The 22042-nt window shown below is 42.3% G+C and overlaps 1 long non-coding RNA gene across 1 annotated transcript in view; it reads right to left on the bottom strand.

The window, feature by feature from the left end:
* Nucleotides 1-22042, bottom strand: part of LOC127418192 (uncharacterized) — a 364269-nt gene that overhangs the window by 26906 nt on the left and 315321 nt on the right. The window lies entirely within an intron of this gene.

Genomic DNA, 22042 nt, shown 5'->3' on the forward strand with positions numbered 1-22042 from the left:
TTGGATCTTTGTCCTTTTTAAGTATCAGACTGATCTGGGCTCATGTCACAGTTGGCAGAAGCTTTCCATTCTTTAATGGTAAATGGTCTGCACTTACATAGTGCATTTTTTTAACCTTAGCTGTTCTACAAAGCACTTTACACTGTCTCATTCACCCATTCACAAACACACTCATACACCAATGACAGCAGAGCTGCCATGCAAGGCATTAGCCTGCCATTGGGAGCAACTTGGGGTTCAGTGTCTTGCCCAAGGACATTTCAGCATGTGGAGTTATGTGGGCCAGGAATCAAACCGCTAACCCTGTGATTAATGGACAACTCGCTCTACCACCTGAGCCACCCATGATTAATTAATGATTCTGTATAAACTTCTAGCAAAAGTGGAGCCAATTCTGTAGCATAAGATCTAATAAATTCAGCAGCAAAGCCATCTGGCCCCAGAGCCTTGCCTGTAGGCAAGGCCTTAATTACCTTGCAAAGCTCCTCCAAGGTTATCTCAGAATCAAGAGAATTTTTTTTTTGCTCAGTTGTCAGTTTAGGGAGTTCCAATGGTTCCACAAATTTTCTAATATCTTCATCAGTACACGAAGACGTAGAACTATAAAGATCAAGAATGAATTCTTTAAAATCATTATTAATATCAATAGCTGAGGTAAAAATTTCACCACCAGCAGATTTCACTGAGGGAATGGTAGAAAAAGACTCTCTCTGCTTTATATATCTAGCCAAAAGCTTCACTGCTTTGTCCCCCAACTCAAAGTAAGACTGTCATGCCCTAAATAGCCAAAACTCCACCTTCCATGACAAAATAGTATTATATCTGTATTTCAATCAAATTTCAATTCTCTGAGGCCCTCAGATGACATTCGTTGCTTCTGCTCTGTCTCGGCACTTTTAATATTCCCTTCCAACTACATGAGTCCTCATGCTTTGGACTTTTTGATGAGTGAGGCATACTGTATGATCTGACCCCTAAGAATCACCTAAAGTGCCAAGCCACGCCCACAGTGGATACTGAGGACCAGTTGGTCTCCATATAAACATTGATTTCAGCCTTTAACATTTGTTGGAAATAAGGATTTTGCAAAAGGTATACATTAAAGCACCAACTATATGATTTATTTTTCTCCATATGTGGCAACACCTCTAAACTCACCATTATCTGAGACTAAGATGTTTCCAATTGAACAATCAACAACAGATGAAATGAGGGACTCATAGAAAAAAATCTATTCTAGAATAAATCTTATGGACTGATGAAAAAAATGTAGTCCCTCCCAGATGGGTTTAAAAGTCTCCAAATATCTGTAAGACCAAGATTTTTACACATCCTGTGAATCATCAATGTTGCTTTAGGGGGCTTACACACTTTTGCTTCACTATGATTAAGGACTGAATCCATCAATAGATTAAAATCTCCTCCCAATATTATATCATGAGGGGTGGCAACATCCCTTCAAGATCTATATAAAAGCCCTGATCATCAGCATTAAGTGCGTAAATATTAGCCAAAATCAACCTTTGCCCCTGAATTTCTGCTAAAACAATAATGACTCTTCCTAATTTATCTTTACTCTGTTTGAGACATTTGAATTGTAGATGTTTATTTATCAATGTAATGACTCCCCTGCTCTTACTTGAGCCAACACTAAAGAAAACATACCCACCCCAGCCGCTAGTGGAACCAGCACAAAACAAAAAACAAAAAAAAAGAAACCATTCAGTTTCCTTGGACAGTCAAATGAATGTTCAGTGAGCCAGCTGTTCATGAATGCAGCAGATGACCTAATCCTTCCAATGTCCTGCAAAACATACTCCACAAAACAAACTCCAGCCAATAGGAGGCATAAGCACAAAGAACGTGCAGATTCATCCACAACTGTCCTGAAGGAGTGTTATTCCACAAAACAAACTCCAGTCTCTAGGTAGAACCAGCACAAAAAGAAACAAGAAAGGCGCCCAGCTTCCTAGGACAGTCAAGTGTATGTTCAGCGAGTCAAGCTCACTTGAGAGCAACGTGAGAAACACACCATGACTTCCTCAGTCCAATGATTTTATGAAAGACATCACTTGTTGTGGGCATGTAAATATGTTGCGACCATCCTTAGTATCCATTCTCAATTTGGCCAGAAACATCAGTGCAAAAGCGATCCTCCGTCGATACAAAAGATTCTTGAAAGAGTGTTACTACACAAAACAGACTCCAGCAGCTAGGCGGAGCCAACACAAAAAGAAACAAAAAGGTGCCCAGCTTCCTCAGACAGTCAAGTGTAAGTTCAGTGAGACAAGCTCACTTGGGGGCAACATGAAAATCACCAAATGGCTTACTCACCCCATTGTCTCTATGAAAGACAATGCTTGCTGTGGGCATGTAAATATTTTGCGGCCATCCTTTGTATCTATTCTCAATTTGGCCAGAAACATAAGTGCAAAAGCGATCTTCCGTTAATGTAAGAGTTTCTTGCATTCCTTGAATCGATCACGTTTCTCTCTTGTCGAATTCGCAAAGTCTGGGAACAAGAAAATACTGTGATTCTTCTAAGAAAGCTTTCCTTCACTACTCGCTTCGCGCAACACGCGATCTTTATCGGATGATCTCAGAAATTTGGCCAGAATTGATCGGGGCCTATCTCCTTCGGCGGATCTGCAAGCTGGGATCTGTGAGCTCGCTCGATTTCCAGTTTATGGCCTGTTATGTTGAGCAGACTCGAGAAGAGCTTGTCTAGGAATTTTACCATATCTCGACCTTCCTCATGCTCAGGAATTCCAACAATTATGATTTTCAAGGTCTTCCAACTTTTCCCAAATGTGTTCCAAATCTACTTTGGTCACTAGCGGATTAGCAGCTAATTCCCTCTCCGAAGACTCCAGATAATCGACCCGTCTCTCGACATCCCAAGAGGATGGAGACATAACCCATGCCTTTTGAGGGTGTGTTGAGATCCAGGAGTTTTGGTTAAAAGTTCAGAGTCTGATGTGCAATGTATTAGGCACTTAGGTATCATTTTGCCCCAGACTCTGTATTTTGGGCGATGGGGCTGTCATCGATATTGAAAATAGACATATAAAGAGTTGGGTCTTAACCAGTGTCATGATCGCCAGACAGATAATTTTAAGGGGCTTGGAGGTCGGCTGGACCACCCTCCTTTCAGGAGTGGTGCTCGGAGATGTGAAGGGTGGCAGCCTTTGAGGGGGGGTCATTTAGAAAAAAGGGGAAATACATTGGGTTTGTGGAGATATGGGGCGGGTATATATCATTTATGGATGGGTGATTATTTTTATTATATTTTGAATTTTTTTATTTTATTTTATTGATTGTTTGTGTGTGTGTGTCTTCTTAAGTTGTGACCACTTGGATGTTGTTGGGGCCAGGGTGGGGTTGGGGATTGGGAGGGGTAATAGTGGGGGTTAAGATTGATTCTGTGTATATATTTTTGTTTTTCTATGTTCATTTATGAGAATCAATAAAAATGTGTTAATCTGGAAAAAATTAAGTGGATTGTCTCTCTCCACGTGGAATGTGAATGGGTTGGGGCACCCCATAAAAAGAAGGAAGGTTATTTCTTTTCTTAAATGTAAGAAATATGATATAGTGTTTCTTCAAGAAACGAATCTTTCCCCGCAGGAAGCTGAAAAAATTGGGAAGATATGGGGTGGACATGTTCTCTTTAGTGCTGGCTCAAGTAAGAGCAGGGGAGTCGTTACACTGATGAGTAAACATCTACAGTTGTGCTCAAAAGTTTGCATACCCTTGGAGAATTGGTAATATGTGTACCATTTTTAAAGAAAACATGAGTGAGCAGGCAAAACACATTTCTTTTATTTCTTATAGGATTCATATTCCACTGTAGGTTAAAACAGAATGGCACAATCATAAAACAAAACATGGCAACAAAGAAAAAAATACCCTTAGTTCTTAATACTATGTATTGCCCCCTTTAGCATCAATGACAGCGTGCAGTCTTTTGTAATAGTTGTATATGAGGCCCCAAATTCTTGCAGGTGTTATAGCTGTCCATTCGCCTTGGCAAAATACCTCCAGGTCATGCAAAGTCTTTGGTCGTCTTGCATGAACCGCACGTTTGAGATCTCCCCAGAGTGGCTCAATGATATTAAGGTCAGGAGACTGTGATGGCCACTCCAGAACCTTCACCTTTTTCTGCTGTAACCACTGAAGGGTCAACTTGGCCTTGTGGTTAGGGTAATTGTCATGCTGGAAAGTCCAAGTGTGTCCCATGTGCAGCTTTCGTGCAGAAGAATGCAAATTGTCTGCCAGTATTTTCTGATAACATGCTGCATTCATCTTGCCATCAATTTTCACAAGATTCCCCATGCCTTTAGAGCTACCCCCCCCCCCCAAAACATCAGTGAGCCACCACCATGCTTCACAGTGGGGATGGTATTCTTTTCACTATAGGCCTTGTTGACCTCTCTCCAAACATAGCGCTTATGGTTGTGAACATAAAGATGTATTTTGGTCTCGTCACTCCAAATTACAGTGTGCCAGAAGCTGTGAGCTGTGTCAAGGTGTTGTCGGCATATTGTAACCGGGCTTTTTTGTGGCGTTGGCGCAGTAAAGTCTTCTTTCTGGCAACTCGACCATGCAGCTCATTTTTGTTCAAGTATCGTCGTATTGTGCTTCTTGAAACAACCACACCGTCTTTTTCCAGAGCAGCCTGTATTTCTCCTGAGGTTACCTGTGGGTTTTCTTTGTATCCCAAACAATTCATCTGGCAGTTGTGGCTGAAATCTTTCTTGGTCTACCTGACCTTGGCTTGGTATCAAGAGATCCCTGAATTTTCCACTTCTTAATAAGTGATTGAACAGTACTGACTGGCATTTTCAAGGCTTTGGATACCTTTTTATATCCTTTTCCATCTTTATAAAGTTCCATTACCTTGTTACGCAGGTCTTTTGATAGTTCTTTTCTGATCCCCATGGCTCAGTATCTAGCCTGCTCAGTGCATCCATGTGAGAGCTAACAAACTCATTGACTATTTATACACAGGCACTAATTGCAATTTAAAAAGCCACAGGTGTGGGAAATTAACCTTTAATTGCCATTTAAACCTGTGTGTGTCACCTTGTGTGTCTGTAAAAAGGTCAAACATTCAAGGGTATGCAAACTTTTTATCAGGGCCATTTGGGTGATTTCTGTTATCATTATGATTTAAAAAGGAGCCAAAAAACTATGTGATAATAAATGGCTTCATATGATCACTATCCTTAAATAAAAGACAGTTTTTTTGCATGATCAGTCATATTTTCTAAATCAATGCCAAAATTTCACAATTTCTGACAGGGTATGCAAACATTTGAGCACAACTGTACAATTCAAATGTCTCAAACAGATTAAAGATAAATTAGGAAGAGTCATTATTGTTATAGCAGAAATTCAGGGGCACGGGATGATTTTGGCTAATAATTATGCACGTAACATTGATGATCAGGGCTTTTTTATAGATCTTGAAGGGATGTTGCAAGCCCATTGACGCTTCTCAGGATGTGTAAAAATCTTGGTCTTACAGATATTTGGAGACTTTTGAACCCATCTGGTAGGGACTATAAAATTTTTTCATCTGTCCACAAGATTTATTCTAGAATAGATGATGTTGTTTGAAAGTATATATATTTTTTTATGTTTTATTTATTTATTATTATTATTATTATTATTATTTTATGTTCTAATTGTTGGTGATCACTGTAGTGCATGTTTGTGTTGGGTGGGGGGTGTGGGGGAATGTCCGGGGGGAGGGGTTTAATGTATATAATTGATTCCGTATTTTATGTTATGTTTGTATGATTTATGTATGGAATCATTAAAAACTGTTAATAGCAAAAAATAAAAGATCTAAGAATTTAGTTTAAAGGTTCAGAGTTTTATGTGTGACGTATTGGGCACTCAGATTTCATTTTGCCCCAGAATTGGATCCTGGCCGGTGTTATGATAGGCAGACAGGTCATCCTTAGGGGATGGAAGTCAGCTGGAGTGCCCTCATTTCGTGAGTGGTACACGGAGATGGGCAGAGTATCCGCATTTGAAGAGTTGTCACATAGAAGGCTAGGCAACATAGATTTGTCAAGAAATTAAGAAATGGGGCAGCTATTTAGCCTATTTAGAAGGCTCTCGGGAGGGGCAGTGGAGGGAGACTTGTTGTTTTAAATGTGTGTTGCCTTTTTTTTTAATGTATCCTTTTTATGTTTTTTCATGTTTCTAAATATTTTCTACTGTTTTATTGTCTGTTTGTGTGTCATTGTCAATGGGGATTTGACCACTGGGGTGCCTGTTTGTGTCGGGTGGTGGGGTTAATGTTTGGGGGCAGGGTTGTACATTTATATAATTTGATTCCAAATATTCTGTTTTTTTTTTTTTGTGTTTGTTGTATGGAATCAATTAAATTGTTAATAACAAAAAAACAAAAAAAACAAAAACAAAACGCTGCACCACCTGCTCTGTACTATTTTTGGGAGAAGCATACACACCCCTAAAGCAGCAGATACTCTGGGAGTGGTGATTACTGTTTTTAAAAAAGGTCATGAGGCATCAGTGTATTACTCCCTGCTAATTCAGAGTCTGGGGGACAGAGCCTTAACTTCTATCAGGAGATTATGGGAGAAAGATTTAAACTTGGTATTGGAGGAGGGAGTGTGGGCTAGGATTCTAAAAAACAAAGAGTCTGCATCTAGAGATGCAAGGGTGCACCTTATGCAATTCAAGATTTTATATTGATTCTATTGGACCCCCTCTAGATTGTATAGGCTTGGTTTTAAAGACACACCCACCTGCTGGTGATGCCAATCAGAAGATGGAGACACAACACATGTTTTTTGGTGGTGTGTTAAGATCCAAGAATTTTGGTTGTAGGTTCAGAGTTTTATGTGTGACGTATTGGGCACTCAAATTTCATCATAAATATAGGGAATAAACACACAAAAATTGGGTCCTAACCAGTGTCATGATCGCCAGACAAGTTGTTTTAAGGGGATGGAAGTCATCTGGAGCGCCCCCATTTCATGAGTGGTACTCAGAGACTGAGGAATTTGGATTTGTTTGTTGGGAAATGGGGCAAATATTTGGCGTTCTTGGAGGACTCTCGGGGTGGGGCAGTGGAGAGAGAGGTGTAGTTATTAATGTGTGTGTGTGTGTGTGTGTGTATGTGCTCATGTGTGACCACAGGGGTGTTTGTTGAGGGTCGGGGTGGGGTTGGGGATTGGGAGAGGGAGGGGTGGTAGTGGGGGTTAAATGTTGATTATGTGTATATATGTTTGCTTTTCTTTGTTTAATGTGTGAATTGATAAAAAATTGTTAATCACAAAAAAGTACTAGTTTATGAAAGGTGCTATATGTAATATTGTTACTGTACTAAATCATAAAATGACCATAAAATGTCATTAGAGAATTAGGAAACATGCTAAATTGAAATACTGGCTTCTCCGATAATAATGCTATAGCCAGTATATTCTACTTAGAAGTTACCATTCGGGGCCGGAATTTTTGTTGATGTTTTGGCCTGTGTGATCCCGCCCATTGCCCACTCATCAATAGTATTTCGACACCCCGAGTTGCCAGATTTGAACAAGTTTTGAACAAACAACACTGCGTGCTGCAGAAATGGAAGCCAGAAAATGAACTGGATCAGAGATAACGGATACCACCCGACCTAAAAAGCCTCGCCATCCGTCTAAAAACCACCATGACCAGAGGCATAGTAAAACAAGGATAAATATTGGAGATGCCTTTGGAAGATGGAGACAGCTTAAAGTCCAGAAATCCTTTAAAATGGATGCTGAGTTGGCAAATTTTTTCCTTAACAGTTAAGCATTGAGTGTCACCTAAAATTAGCTATCTAATTTATCTAGGCTACTAGTAGGGATGGACATTTTGAGTAAATTCAACATTTGAGTACTCGCATTCATACTCTGTGTTTCATGTGCAGCCTGGTTTCAAGGCAGCGACACACAGCTGTTGAAGTGATCCCAACTAATGCGGCAGAACGGACGGGCCGCGGCTGTTTACTATCTCGGCAACAACCAGCATGACAGAAAAATACAACGTACAGGTACATCTCAATAAATTAGAATGTCGTGGAAAAGTTCATTTATTTCAGTAATTCAACTCAAATTGTGAAACCTGTGTATTAAATGAATTCAATGCACACAGACTGAAGTAGTTTAAGTCTTTAGTTCTTTTAATTGTGATGATTTTGGCTCACATTTAACAAAAACCCACCAATTCACTATCTCAAAAAATTAGAATATGGTGACATGCCAATCAGCTAATCAACTCAAAACACCTGCAAAGGTTTCCTGAGCCTTCAAAATGGTCTCTCAGTTTGATTCACTAGGCTACACAATCATGGGGAAAACTGCTGATCTGACAGTTGTCCAGAAGACAATCATTGACACCCTTCACAAGGAGGGTAAGCCACAAACATTCATTGCCAAAGAAGCTGGCTGTTCACAGAGTGCTGTATCCAAGCATGTTAACAGAAAGTTGAGTGGAAGGAAAAAGTGTGGAAGATATTAGATGCACAACCAACCGAGAGAACCACAGCCTTATGATTGTCAAGCAAAATCGATTCAAGAATTTGGGTGAACTTCACAAGGAATGGACTGAGGCTGGGGTCAAGGCATCAAGAGCCACCACACACAGACATATCAAGACATTTGACTACAGTTGTCGTATTCCTCTTGTTAAGCCACTCCTGAACCACAGACAACGTCAGAGGCGTCTTACCTGGGCTAAGGAGAAGAAGAACTGGACTGTTGCCCAGTGTTCCAAAGTCCTCTTTTCAGATGAGAGCAAGTTTTGTATTTCATTTGGAAACCAAGGTCCTAGAGTCTGGAGGAAGGGTAGAGAAGCTCATAGCCCAAGTTGCTTGAAGTCCAGTGTTAAGTTTCCACAGTTTGTGATGATTTGGGGTGCAATGTCATCTGCTGGTGTTGGTCCATTGTGTTTTTTGAAAACCAAAGTCACTGCACCCGTTTACCAAGAAATTTTGGAGCACTTCATGCTTCCTTCTGCTGACCAGCTTTTTAAAGATGCTGATTTCATTTTCCAGCAGGATTTGGCACCTGCCCACACTGCCAAAAGCACCAAAAGTTGGTTAAATGACCATGGTGTTGGTGTGCTTGACTGGCCAGCAAACTCACCAGACCTGAACCCCATAGAGAATCTATGGGGTATTGTCAAGAGGAAAATGAGAAACAAGAGACCAAAAAATGCAGATGAGCTGAAGGCCACTGTCAAAGAAACCTGGGCTTCCATACCACCTCAGCAGTGCCACAAACTGATCACCTCCATGCCACGCCAAATTGAGGCAGTAATTAAAGCAAAAGGAGCCCCTACCAAGTATTGAGTACATATACAGTAAATGAACATACTTTCCAGAAGGCCAACAATTCACTAAAAATGTTTTTTTTATTGGTCTTATGATGTATTCTAATTTTGAGATAGTGAATTGGTGGGTTTTTGTTAAATGTGAGCCAAAATCATCACAATTAAAAGAACCAAAGACTTAAACTACTTCAGTCTGTGTGCATTGAATTTATTTAATACACGAGTTTCACAATTTGAGTTGAATTACTGAAATAAATGAACTTTTCCACGACATTCTAATTTGAGATGCACCTGTATTACTCTATAAGTTTTTTTGTGTTTTTTGGTTATTAACAATTTTTATTGATTCCATTCAACAAATTAAATAAACATCACAGAAAATGCGGAATCAGGTTATGTACAATTAAACCCTTCCCCCCAAACACCCCACCCTACACAAACACACCCCAGTGGTCATAAATGTAAAAAAAAAAATATATAAAAAAAACACAAAACACACACACACACACACAAAAATAAAAAAAATAAATAAATAAAAAGCATATTTTCAAAAAACAATCAAACTGCACACACATATTTTAAACTAGAGATCCCTCTCCACTACCCCTCCCCGAAAGCCTTCCACAAAGGCCAAATATCTGCCCCATTTCCTATCAGATAACCCCAGATTTCCCAGCCTTCTATACATCCCTTCCTCAAAGGCTGCCACCCTCCCCATTTCCGAGCACCACTCATGAAATGAGGGCACTCCAACCGACCCCCAACCCCTTAAAATATCCTGTCTGGCGATCATGACGCTCGTTAGGACCCAACTCTTTATGTGCCGATTCTCAACGTCGATGACCACCCCATCGCCCAAAATAGTCCTGGGCAAAGTGAAAGCCGAGTGCCCAATACATCACATATAAGACTCTAAACTTTCAACCAGAACTCCTGGATCTCAACACCCCCCCAAAAGATATGAGTTATGTCTCCAACCTCTGATTGACATCGCCAGCAAGTGAGTGTGTCTTTAAGACCAAGCCTATACAATCTGGAGGGGTCCAATAAAATCGATGTAAAATTCTTAAGGCGAAACCTTGCATCTCTAGATGCAGACTTGACATTTTTTAGGATCCTAGCCCACACCCCCTCCTCCAATGTCAAGTTTAGATCTTTCTCCCATAATTTTTTGAGAGAATTCAAAGTTCCGTCCCCCAGACTCTGAATTAGCAGGCAGTAATACACTGATGCCTCATGACCTTTTCCAAAAGCAGCAATCACCACTCCCAGAGTATCTGCCGCACTGGGGGGGGTGCATGCCACTCCCAAAAACAGTGCAGAGTAAGTGGCGCAGCTGTAAAAACTTATAAAACTGAGATCTGGGAATGCCAAAATGTTGAACCAAATTTTCAAAAGGTCTCAATACTCCACTCTCATATAAGTCACCAAGTGTATTAACCCCCCTAACAATCCAATCTGACCAACAAAAAGGGGACTTATTAATACATAGTTTAGGGTTTAGCCATATGCTTGAGGCTACGTTTAAATAAATATCAGAATTAAACACTCTGGACACTTTTGTCCATATCGAGTGCAAATGCAAAATAACGGGGTATGACTTAACCTCTCCGGTTAGTTTAATCAAAAGGCTTTGCAGTGGCGAGATAGCGGCAAGAACTTCCTTTTCAATGTAACTTATTGAAATTTAACCTGGGATGCTTACCATTCCAAATGAAGGACTTCGCTATGCTATCAAATTGCTTGAAATAAGAGAGGGGGACATCTACAGGGAGAGACTGTAGCAGGTAGTTGAATTTTGGAATACAATTCATTTTAATAACATTAACCTTCCCAATCATCGATAAGTGTAATGAAGCCCACCTGTCCACATCATTCGAAAACCTTTTTATTAAGGGATCAAAATAAACTGACTAAATCAGACAAATCTGCTGGGAATAAAATTCCCAAATACTTAATTCCCTGTTTGGGCCACTGGAAGGCACCCAGCTAGAAGGCCGTCACTGGACAGTAAGCTGTCAAAGCCAAAGCTTCGGATTTAGACCAATTGACTTTGTATCCTGAGAAATTGAGTCGGACGGTCCGGATCAGCCATCGCGACGGGTTGGTAAGCGCAAGCCATGCATCCAAGCTCCGGGTGAGGGGGACCAAGGGGACAATCTCGTCGGACGTACCGGCGGATGGGGCCTTACGGCGGGGCAGAGCCTGAGGTGCCACGGCATGTTGTGGTCGTGCTGAGTTCAGGGACATCGAAGCACTTACCTGGCTCCTTGTGACCACCCCCGGAACAGCCTGGGATGGGGGAGGAAGAGGCCTGTCCTCGTGACCCATGGAGACTGTCACATCGGGGGCGGATTTGTGCCACAGCTGGGCGTGCAGGGGTGGGGAGACTGCCGTTGGAGCACCAAACCTGCCAAAATGGAATGGTGGATGGTGGTCGTGATGACGGCCGTGCACACCGGGTATGTTACCAGGGAACAAGGAAACTGCTCTTTTGCTGAACTCTTGGGTACCGCAGCCACTTGGGCATGAGGCGGAATTAAATGAAAAGACAACAAAAGATTCTCCTCCCGGCCCTCCACCGGGGGATGGAGCTTACCAGCTCCGAAGCAGTGGGTTTCGTCATCCCTGGGTCGCCCATCTCAGGGGCACTTCAAAGCCATTCTTGGTGGCCGGCCGTGAGACGGGTGGCGTCTGCTTCCTGCAGTGGGCTCCACGCCGGGGCCGGGCCGGGCCGCAGGGGCGGGCTGCGGCGGAGCTGGTGCAGTCACCGCAGGGGGACGCCCTTGGCAACAAGCAGGCGGGGTGCGGGATCTTGAGCCATGCTGGGGCAGGATGTGCCGAATAGCCAACGTTTACTGCTTCACTGCTGAGACCTGCTGGGCAAAGTCCTTGACGGTGTCGCTGAATAGGCCAACCTGGGAAATGGGGGCAGCAAGAAACCGTGCCTTGACGGCCTCTCCCATCTTGACCAGGTTGAGCCAAAGTTAGCGCTCCTGGACCACCAAGGTGGACATCGCCCGCCCAGAGAGCGAGGTCGGTCACTAAGCGCAGCTCCTGCATCAATCCCGGGGCGGAACTATCCTCATGCAGAACTATCCTCGTGCACACCTTTGCGGGCTCCGAACAAGAGGTCGAGCTCGCCATGAGACGAGCCGGCGGACACATCCGGAAGCCCAATCAGGGCAGACGAGCATGCTGGGGAATGGGAGGTCCATGGGGGGATACCTGGCAGAGATGGTCCCATTGGGGTCCCCAAATCGCCCCCAGTGCTAGCCGCGCTGGCCTCATACCCATAGGTAGAAGGACCGAGGCGGGGAGCCACTGGGGTGGCTTGCTTTCTTATGAAGGCAAGCCGCGACCGCAACGTTGCCATGGTCATGTTCTCACAATGAGTACATCACGAATGCTGTCTCCGCGTGGGTCACACCCAGACACGAAAGACAAAGATCGTGACCATCAGAAGGTGAGAGATAACGACCGCAACCAGGAATAACACACAAACGGAAAGGCATATTAAAAAGACGCGTCTTTAAAAAGACATTCCGTGTGTGCCGCTCTTTTAGAGAAATATACTCTTTTAGAGAAATATACTCTTTTATTTCTGCCGAAGCGCCCAGGGGCGTTCTCTGCAGTGCACCAGTGCAGAGTGGGGGGAGAAGCCGCTAAAATGCGCTGTCAGATCCAGCAGAGGTGAATGAACAGCCGTGGGAATTCAGCTCAGTGAACATTGACCGTTCGGCTCCGAAGAGAAAATTTGAATGAGCGGTTGCATTCCAGCTCCTTTTATACCCGTATGTCCGGGGGAGTGGTATGCAAATACCACTCGCCAATTTTCATTGGCCTTTTATCAAAGACCAGAGGTGCTTCGGACTCCCAAGAGTGACCCCTAGTGTCACTACATCGACACAACATCGAGTGAGTGACAGATAGGGAACAGATTTTAAAGGCCCAAAAGCAACTTTTTAAGCTTAGAAAGCTGTTTCGAGTCATTACCCATCAGAATTAACTTATTTTTCAATGAATCATGACTCTTCACTCATATTCACTCAATATCATGCATTGCAAAAGAAATCATTACAAATCAAAATGCATCATTACAACTTGTTTGCCTACATTATATGAGATATACAGTAATGTTATTGAAGAATTCTGCACATCAAAACAGAACTGTGCAAACTTCATGAAACAGCTCTTAAAGGCGCAAACACACCATTTAAACTTTGAAAGCTGTTTCGAGTCATTACCCATCAGAATTCACTTCTTTTTCAATGAATCATGACTCTTCACTCATATTCACTCACTATCATGCATTGCAAAAAGCATAACAATTCAAAATGCATCATTACAACTTGTTTTCATGTGTTATAATTAGATATACAATAATTTGGAACACGTGACGCCATGCGAGAAGCAGACGTGTGAATCGCGAGCTCCGCGCCCTTTGCTAGTTTTTAAATTATTTTCATGTTATAATCCAGTGAGATTCGATACACCCAATTACATATTTGCTCTTTGAGGTAAACATGGCAAAGAAGTCAAAATCCTCAGACTCTGGAGACATGAAAAGACACTTACGTGTTCAAGCTGAGGCCTCTGATGGGACTGCAAGCCGAGGACTCGATTTGGAAAGCACGTTGGGAGATGGAATCCAGCGTCAACTGTCCAACATCTCGGTGATACTGACGAAGGTTGTTGCTGACTTGGAGGATCTCGCTGTAATATGTTGATCGATTATGGCGATGGAAACAAAATTCTCTGAGTCGGTCACAAGAGTGACAGATGTTGAGAAACAAATCGATTATCTGGAGTCTTCGGAAAGAGAATTATCCGCTAATCCGCATGTGTCCAAATCAGACTTGGAACACATTTTGGAAAAACTGGAATATCTTGAAAATATGAACCAAAGGAACAATATTTGAATTGTTGGAATTCTTGAGCATGAAGAGGGCAGAGATATGGTGAAATTCCTGGACGAGCTCTTCCCGAATCTGCTCGACATAACAGGCCATAAACTGAAAATCGAGCAAGCACATAGAGTCCCGGCTCATGGATCTGCTGAGGGAGACAGGCCCCGATCAATTCTGGCCAAATTTCTGAGATCATCCGATAAAGATCTCGTACTACTCGAGGTGAGGAGCAAAGGAAAGCTTTCTTGTAAGAATCACAATATTTTCTTGTTCCCGGACTTTGCGAATCGACGAGAGAGAAACGCGATCAGTTCAAGGAATGTAAGAAACTTTTACATCATCTGAAGATCGCTTTTGCACTTATGTTTCTGGTCAAACTGAGAATAGAAACGAAGGATGATCGCAAAGTATTTACATGTCCAAAACAGGCACTCTCCTTCATAAATACATTGGAGTACGCCATTTGAGGTTTCTTATATTGTGGACTGACTCGCTGTTCAGTGACTCGATTGTCTGAGGAAGCTGAGCGCCATTTTTTGTTTCTTTTTGCGTTGGCTCCGCCTAGTGGCTGGAGTTTAATTTGTAGACAGGAGTGGTGGTGGTGTAGTGGACTAAAGCACTGAACTGGTAAGCAAAAGGTTGTTGGTTCAATCCCCACAGCCACCACCATTGTGTCCTTGAGCAAGGCACTTAACTCCAGGTTGCTCCAGGGGGATTGTCCCCGTAATAAGTGCACTGTAAGTTGCTTTGGATAAAACCATATGCATAAATGTAAATGTAGAATGATATTTCCTTCAAGAAACTTTTGCACTGATGGAAGATCGTTTTTACACTGAAATTCCCGGCCAGATTGAGAATGGACACTATGGATGACCGCAAAATATCTACATGCTCACATCAAGGACATCCTTTATAAAGTTGACGTCATGGTGTATTTTTTTTTATGCGGCCTCCAAGTGAATTTGACTCGCTCAATACACACTTGATCATCCGAGGAACCGGGATGCCTATTTTGTCTCTTTTTGTGCTAGTTCTGCCTAGCGGCTGGAGCTTGTTTTGTGGAATATCACTCCTTTGGGACAGTTGTGGATTAATCTGTTCGCTCTTTGTGCTTATGCCTCCTGCTGGCTGGAGTTTGTGTTTGTTTTTGTGGAGTATTTTCGCGGAACATTAGAATGATTACGTCATCTGCTGCACTCATAACAGCTGGCTCATTGAACAATCATCTGTCTGTCCGAGGAAACTGAATGGCTTTATATCAGCTGGAATTTGTTTTGTGGAGAAACACACCTTCAAGACAGTTCTGTGAATTAATCTACATGTTCTTTGTGTTTATTCTGCCTGTTGGCTGGGGTCTGTTTTACAATGTATTTCTGTTATGAAATTTTGCCTCACAAAGTTTGTATAGAAGCACCGGACTTTAGCAATCCTATGGCAAAGTAGTCGCGGGGACTCTCGTATGCGTACATGGACCTTTTGAGTTTAGAGGGATTGACGCCGGTTGGCACTGTTGTGCGCGGGGTTAATGCGCACATTTTTCTTTTTTCTGTTTGTTTTGTTGGGGGGGGAAGTTTGGGGTTTGATTGTTGCACTATTGGGGAATGTGGTCTGTGTAATCTTGTTTTTGACACAGAATATTTTTTTATTATATTAAAATGTCAAATGTTAGTATAAGTGGGTTATCTCTCTCCACATGGAATGTGAATGGGTTGGGGCACCCCATAAAAAGAAGGAAGGTTATTTCTTTTCTTAAACTTAAGAAATATAATATAGTGTTTCTTCAAGAAACGCACCTTTCTCCGCAGGAAGTTGAAAAATTTGGGAAGATATGGGGTGGACATGTTTTCTTTAGTGCTGGCTCAAGTAAGAGTAGGGGAGTCATTATACTGATAAATAAACATCTACAATTCAAATGTCTCAAACAGATTAAAGATAAAATAGGAAGAGTAATTATTGTTTTAGGAGAAATTCAGGGGCAAAGCTTAATTTTGGCTTATATTTACGCACCTAATGCTGATGATCAGGGCTTTTTTATAGATCTTGAAGGGGATGTTGCAAGCCGCTGGCACCCCTCATGATATAATATTGGGGGGAGACTTTAATCTTTTGATGGACTATTGGGGGGAGACTTTAATCTTTTGATGGACTCAGTCCTTGATCATTGTGAAGCAAAAGTGTGTAAGCCCCCTAGAGCAACATTGATGCTTCATAGGATGTGTAAAAATCTTGGTCTTACAGATATTTGGAGACTTTTGAACACATCTGGTAGGGATTATACATTTTTTTCATCAGTTCTTAAGATTTATTCTAGAATAGATTTTTTTTTATATCTAAATCTCTAATTTCATCTGTTGTCGATTGCTCAGTTGGAAACATCTTAGCCTCAGATCACACCCTGGTGAGTTTAGAGGTGTTGCAACATATGGAGAAAAAGAGATCATATAGTTGGCACTTTAATGTATCCCTTTTGCAAAATCCTGATTTCCAACAAATGTTAAAGACTGAAATCAATGTCTATATGGAGACCAACTGGTCCTCAGTATCCTCTGTGGGCGTGGCTTGGGAGGCACATAAGGCAGTTCTTAGGGGTCGGATCATACAGTATGCCTCATTCATCAAAAAATCCAAAGCACGAGAACTAGTGGAATTGGAAGGGAATATTAAAAGTGCCGAGGCAGAGCTGAAGTGCCGAATGTCGTCTGATGGCCTCAGAGAACTGACATGATTGAAATACAGATATAACACTATTTTGTTGTGGAAAGTGGAGTTTTGGTTATTCAGGGCAAGACAGTCATACTTTGAGTCGGGGGACAAAGCAGTGAAGCTTTTGGCTAGGTATATAAATCAGAGAGAGTCTTTTTCTACCAATCCCTCAGTGAAATCTGCTGGAGGTTAAATTTTTACCTCGGCCATTGATATTAATAATGCTTTTAAAGAATTCTATCTTGATCTCTATAGTTCTATGTCTTTGTCTACTGATGAGGATATTAGAAACTTTGTGGAACCATTAGAACTTCCTAAATTGATGATTGATTCTGAGATAACCTTGGAGGAGATTGATGAGGTAATTAAGGCCTTACCTACAGGCAAGGCTCTGGGGCCAGATGGTTTTCCACTGAATTTTTCAGATCTTATCCTATAGAATTGGCTCCACTTTTGTTAGAAGTTTATACAGAATCATTAAAGAACGGAAAGCTTCCGCCAACCAAGACGCAAGCCCAGATCAGTCTGTTTCTTAAAAAGGACAAAGATCCAAGTGAGTGTAAAAGTTACCATCCAATTTCCCTGAACCAGCTAGATGTAAAAATGTTGTCAAAAATTTTGGCTAACCGATTAAGTAAAGTCATGACATCTCTTATACATATAGATCAGGTGGGGTTTATTCGGGGCCGTAGCTCTTCTGATAACATTAGGCGTTTCATTAATATCATGTGGTCAGTAGTGAATGATCAGTCTCCGGTCGCTGCTATCTCACTTGACGCCGAAAAAGCATTTGTTATGGTAGAATGGGATTATCTTTTTAAGATTTTGGAAATTAATGGGTTTGGGAGTACTTTTATTGGATGGATTAAGTTACTTTATAGACACCCTGTAGCAGCGGTACAAACACATGGATTAATTTCAGATTATTTTACTCTGGATAGGAGCACTCGGCAGGGTTGCCCTCTTTCCCCATTATTGTTCTGTCTTGGCCTAGAACCATTAGCAGCCGCGATAAGAAAGGAAGATGATTTTCCAGGGGTGGTGGCGGGAGGTATGGCGCATAAGCTTTTGCTTTAAGAAGATGATATTTTACTATTCGTCTCTGACCCTACTAGATCTATGCCTTGCCTCCACAGAATTATTCATTCCTTTTCTAAGTTCTCAGGATACAGAGTTAGTTGGTCTAAATCAGAAGCTTTGGCTCTGACAGCATACTGCCCAGTAACGGCTTTTCAGCCGGGCACCTTCCAGTGGCCTAAACAGGGCATTAAGTATTTGGGTATTTAATTCCCAGCAAATTTGTGTGATTTAGTTAGTTAATTTTGATCCCTTAAGAAAAAGTTTTCGAGCGATGTGGGCAGGTTGGCTTCATTACATTTATCTATGAATGGGAAGGTTAATGTTATTAAAATGAATTGTATTCTAAAATTCAACTACCTGCTACAATCTCTCCCTATAGATGTCCCCCTCTCCTTATTTCAAGCATTTTTGTAGCATAGGGAAGTCCTACATTTGGAATGGTAAGCGTCCCAGATTACATTTCAATAAGTTACATAGGCCGATTTACAAAGGTGGGCTAGGCCTGCTTTGTTTTATTATTATTCATTCGGTCTCAGAAGTTTGGCTAATGACCAATGGGTCGCTTCCACCTGAGAGAGCCCCTCCCTGGTTTTGTATTGAACAGGAAGTTCTTGCCCCTATTTTGCCATTGCAAAGCCTTTCTATTAAACTAACCGGAGTTGTTACAACCCGTTATCTCGCATTTGCACACAGTATGGACAAAAGTGTCCAGAATGTTTAATTCAGACATTTATTTAAATGCTGCCTCGAGCATATGGAGGAACCCAAAATTATGTATTAATAAGTCCCCTTTGTGCTGGTCAGAGTGGATTGTGAAGGAGGTGAATGCGCTCGGTGACCTATATGAGAGTGGAGTGTTGAGATCTTATGAAAATACGATTCAATATTTTAGGATTCCCAGATCTCAGTTCTTTAGGTATTTACAGCTGCGCCATCTGCTCTGTATTATTTTAGCATACACCCTCCTAAAGCGGCAGATACTCAGGAAGTGTCGATTGCTGCCTTTGGAAAAGGTCATGAGGCATCAGTGTATTATTCCTTGTTAAAGAGATTATGGGAGAAAGATTTAAACTTGCTATTGGAGGAGGAAGTGTGGGCTAGGATTTAAAAAATGTCATGTCTACATCTAGAAATGCAAGGGTGCGTCTGATGCAATATAAGATTTTACATCGATTCTATTGGACCTCTTCTAGATTGTATTGACTTGGTCTCAAAGACACACCCACCTGCTGGCAATGCCAATCAGAAGATGGAGACACAACCCATGTTTTTTTGGTTGAGGGTTCAGAATTTTATGTGTGATGTATTGGGGATTCAAATTTTATTTAGCCCCAGAATCTGTATTCTAGGAGATGGGACGATTATTAATACAGACGATTATTAATACAGGGGATGGGTTCATAAAGAATTGGGTCCTGGCTGGCGTCATGATCAGAAGACAGGTCATCCTTAGGGGATGGAAGTCAGCTGGAGCGCACTCGTTTCGGGAGTGGTGCACGGAGTTGGGCAGGGTGGCAGCATTTTAGGGGATGATATATAGAAGGCTGGGCAACATGTGTTCATTTAATAAAAAATGGGGGTTATTTGGATTTTTTGGAGGGCTCTTGGGGGGTGACATTGGAGGGAGATAGCCAATGTTAAATGTGTGTTCAAACTTAGTTTGAACACACATTTTGTGATTTTGTTTTTTCTTTATTTTTTTCTAAATACTTTCTGTTGATTTATTGTTTATCTATGTGTCATTATTAATTTACTATCGGACCACTGAGGTGCGTGCTTGTGTTGGGTGGGTGGTGTTCGGAGGGAAGTGTTTAAATTCATGTTTATTTAATCTGTCACTGGAATCAAAAAAATTGTTAATAACAAAAGACCACATTCCAACATTAGAGCAATGGTCAAACCCCAAACTTACCCCAGAATCAAACAAACAGAAAAAAGAAAAATGTGCGCATTAACCCCGTGCACGACAGCAAACAGTCCATGTATGCCTACGAGAGCCCCCGTGACAACTTTGCCTTCGGAATGCTCAAGTCCAGTGTTTCTATACAAATTCTGTGTGACAGAGATACACAACAAAATATAATCTATAAAACAAACTCCAGCCAATAGGCGGAATAAAAACAAAGAACATGTAGATTCATTCACATAACTGTCCCGAAGGTGTGCTCCTCCACAAAACAAACTCCAGCCGCTAGGCGGAACCAGCACAAAAAGAAACAAAGAAGGTGCTCAGTTCCTCAAACAGTCAAGTGAATGTTCAGTGAGTCAGGCCCACTTGGCCAGAATTTATCGGGGCCTGTCTCCTCTGCGGATCGACAAGCAGGAACCCTGTGAGCTCGCTCGATTTCCAGCTTATGGCCTGCTACGTTGAGCAGATTCGGAAAGAGCCCATCCAGGAATTTCACAGTATCCTGTCCCTCTGCTCTCTCAGGGATTCCAACAATACGGATGTTATTCCGCCAGCTGCAGTTCAACTAGGTGTCTTTTAATGTCTCCAGAGCACAAGGATTTTGAATTCTTTGACATATTGTCCACCTAGAACAGTTATGGAACAGAATGTATCAAATCTCACCAGTTTATGTCATTAAAAGTGTTAAAACTATCAAAGTGCGCAGAGCTCGCCGTCAACACGTCCAATCCTCGCATGCCTTCACGTGACCCTCCACATCTAATTGTTCTTGAAGAAATATGATAAATTCATGTATAGGGCAATTTACTGGTCTTTGCCATGTGAAAGACACCAATCAGTGAACACATACCATTTTAGCGCATGGAAGCACCTCGTGGACGGCGCTCTAGCCTGTAAAATGGTGTTCATGACTGAATGCGTCAGTTCTAACGCATTTTGTGTGCTCTGTTCAGGGGCCACACATGCAGGTTCCACAGCTTGGGCTGGGGATGCCAGATTGTGCCTTGTGCCTGAGAAAGGAGATCCCTCCTCAGCGGTATTTCCCATGGCGAGCTGTATAGCATCTCTATCATTTCTGGAAACCATGGCTGATTGGGCCATTTCGGCGCATTTAACAGAACTGTTTCCACCTGGACTTTGCTGATGACAGAATGAAGGAGGCACACTGGGGGAAGTGCATTAGACCAGATTTTCAATATGCAAAGCAGTAAGTCTCTGTGTTCGCTCAGTAGTGCCTCTGATTGGCTAGTAATAACCAATCGCTGGGGTATTTCAAAAAACACACAGTCCTGAGGACGGATGTGCGATAAGATCTGTTTCTGAGTTAACATCATGAATGGACACGTTGCGAGTGCACGATTCAAGCGTCTCAGAATGAGGAATTAACGGCTGTAAATCCCGCTGTGTGTGTCACAGTATGTGCACGAAAAACCAGCATATCATGTGGTCAGACCACAGATTGTGCTCAATTGTTGTAAACACCAGCTCTGACACGTCCGTGAGGACTTGCCACGCATTTTCACAGCGGGACAGCAGGCTTATTAATTCATATGAAACAACCTCTATTGTTCAGTTCTAACACATTTAGTGTGCTCCGTTCAGGGGCCACACATGCAAGTTCCACAGCTTGGGCTGGGGATGCCAGATTGTGCCATGTGCCTGAGAGAGGGCTTGTGCTGAGGTGGCTTGTGCTGAGCTCTTTGAACGTCTCTGGATCATAGTCTTGCTCATCCATTTGTTTGAGGAGCTTAGCTTGGAAAACTTGGAGCACCGTCATCGCGTGGGGTGCTGAACCAGTCTGACCCGCCGCTGAGTATGCTCTTCCAGCCAGTATGGACGTTAGCCGATAAGGCTTAGAAAGATGAACGGGGTGAGAGTTCCACACCCTGCTAAACGCTGGGCATAAATGTGCCGCTACCGCCAATTCAGGTGGGGTAGTTGGACATAACAGTTTTCTTCCCCGTAATCCACATTGGACAGGATGTAATCACTGCGAGCTGAATAGGGCGTGCACCATGATTTTGACAGTTCGTTATGAACTTCATGGAAGAACGGGGCAGATCTACGAGACGTGGTTGCTTGACGGAGTCCAGACTGC

This window comes from Myxocyprinus asiaticus, chromosome 27, assembly GCF_019703515.2.
Source record: "Myxocyprinus asiaticus isolate MX2 ecotype Aquarium Trade chromosome 27, UBuf_Myxa_2, whole genome shotgun sequence".
Lineage (NCBI taxonomy): Eukaryota > Metazoa > Chordata > Actinopteri > Cypriniformes > Catostomidae > Myxocyprinus > Myxocyprinus asiaticus.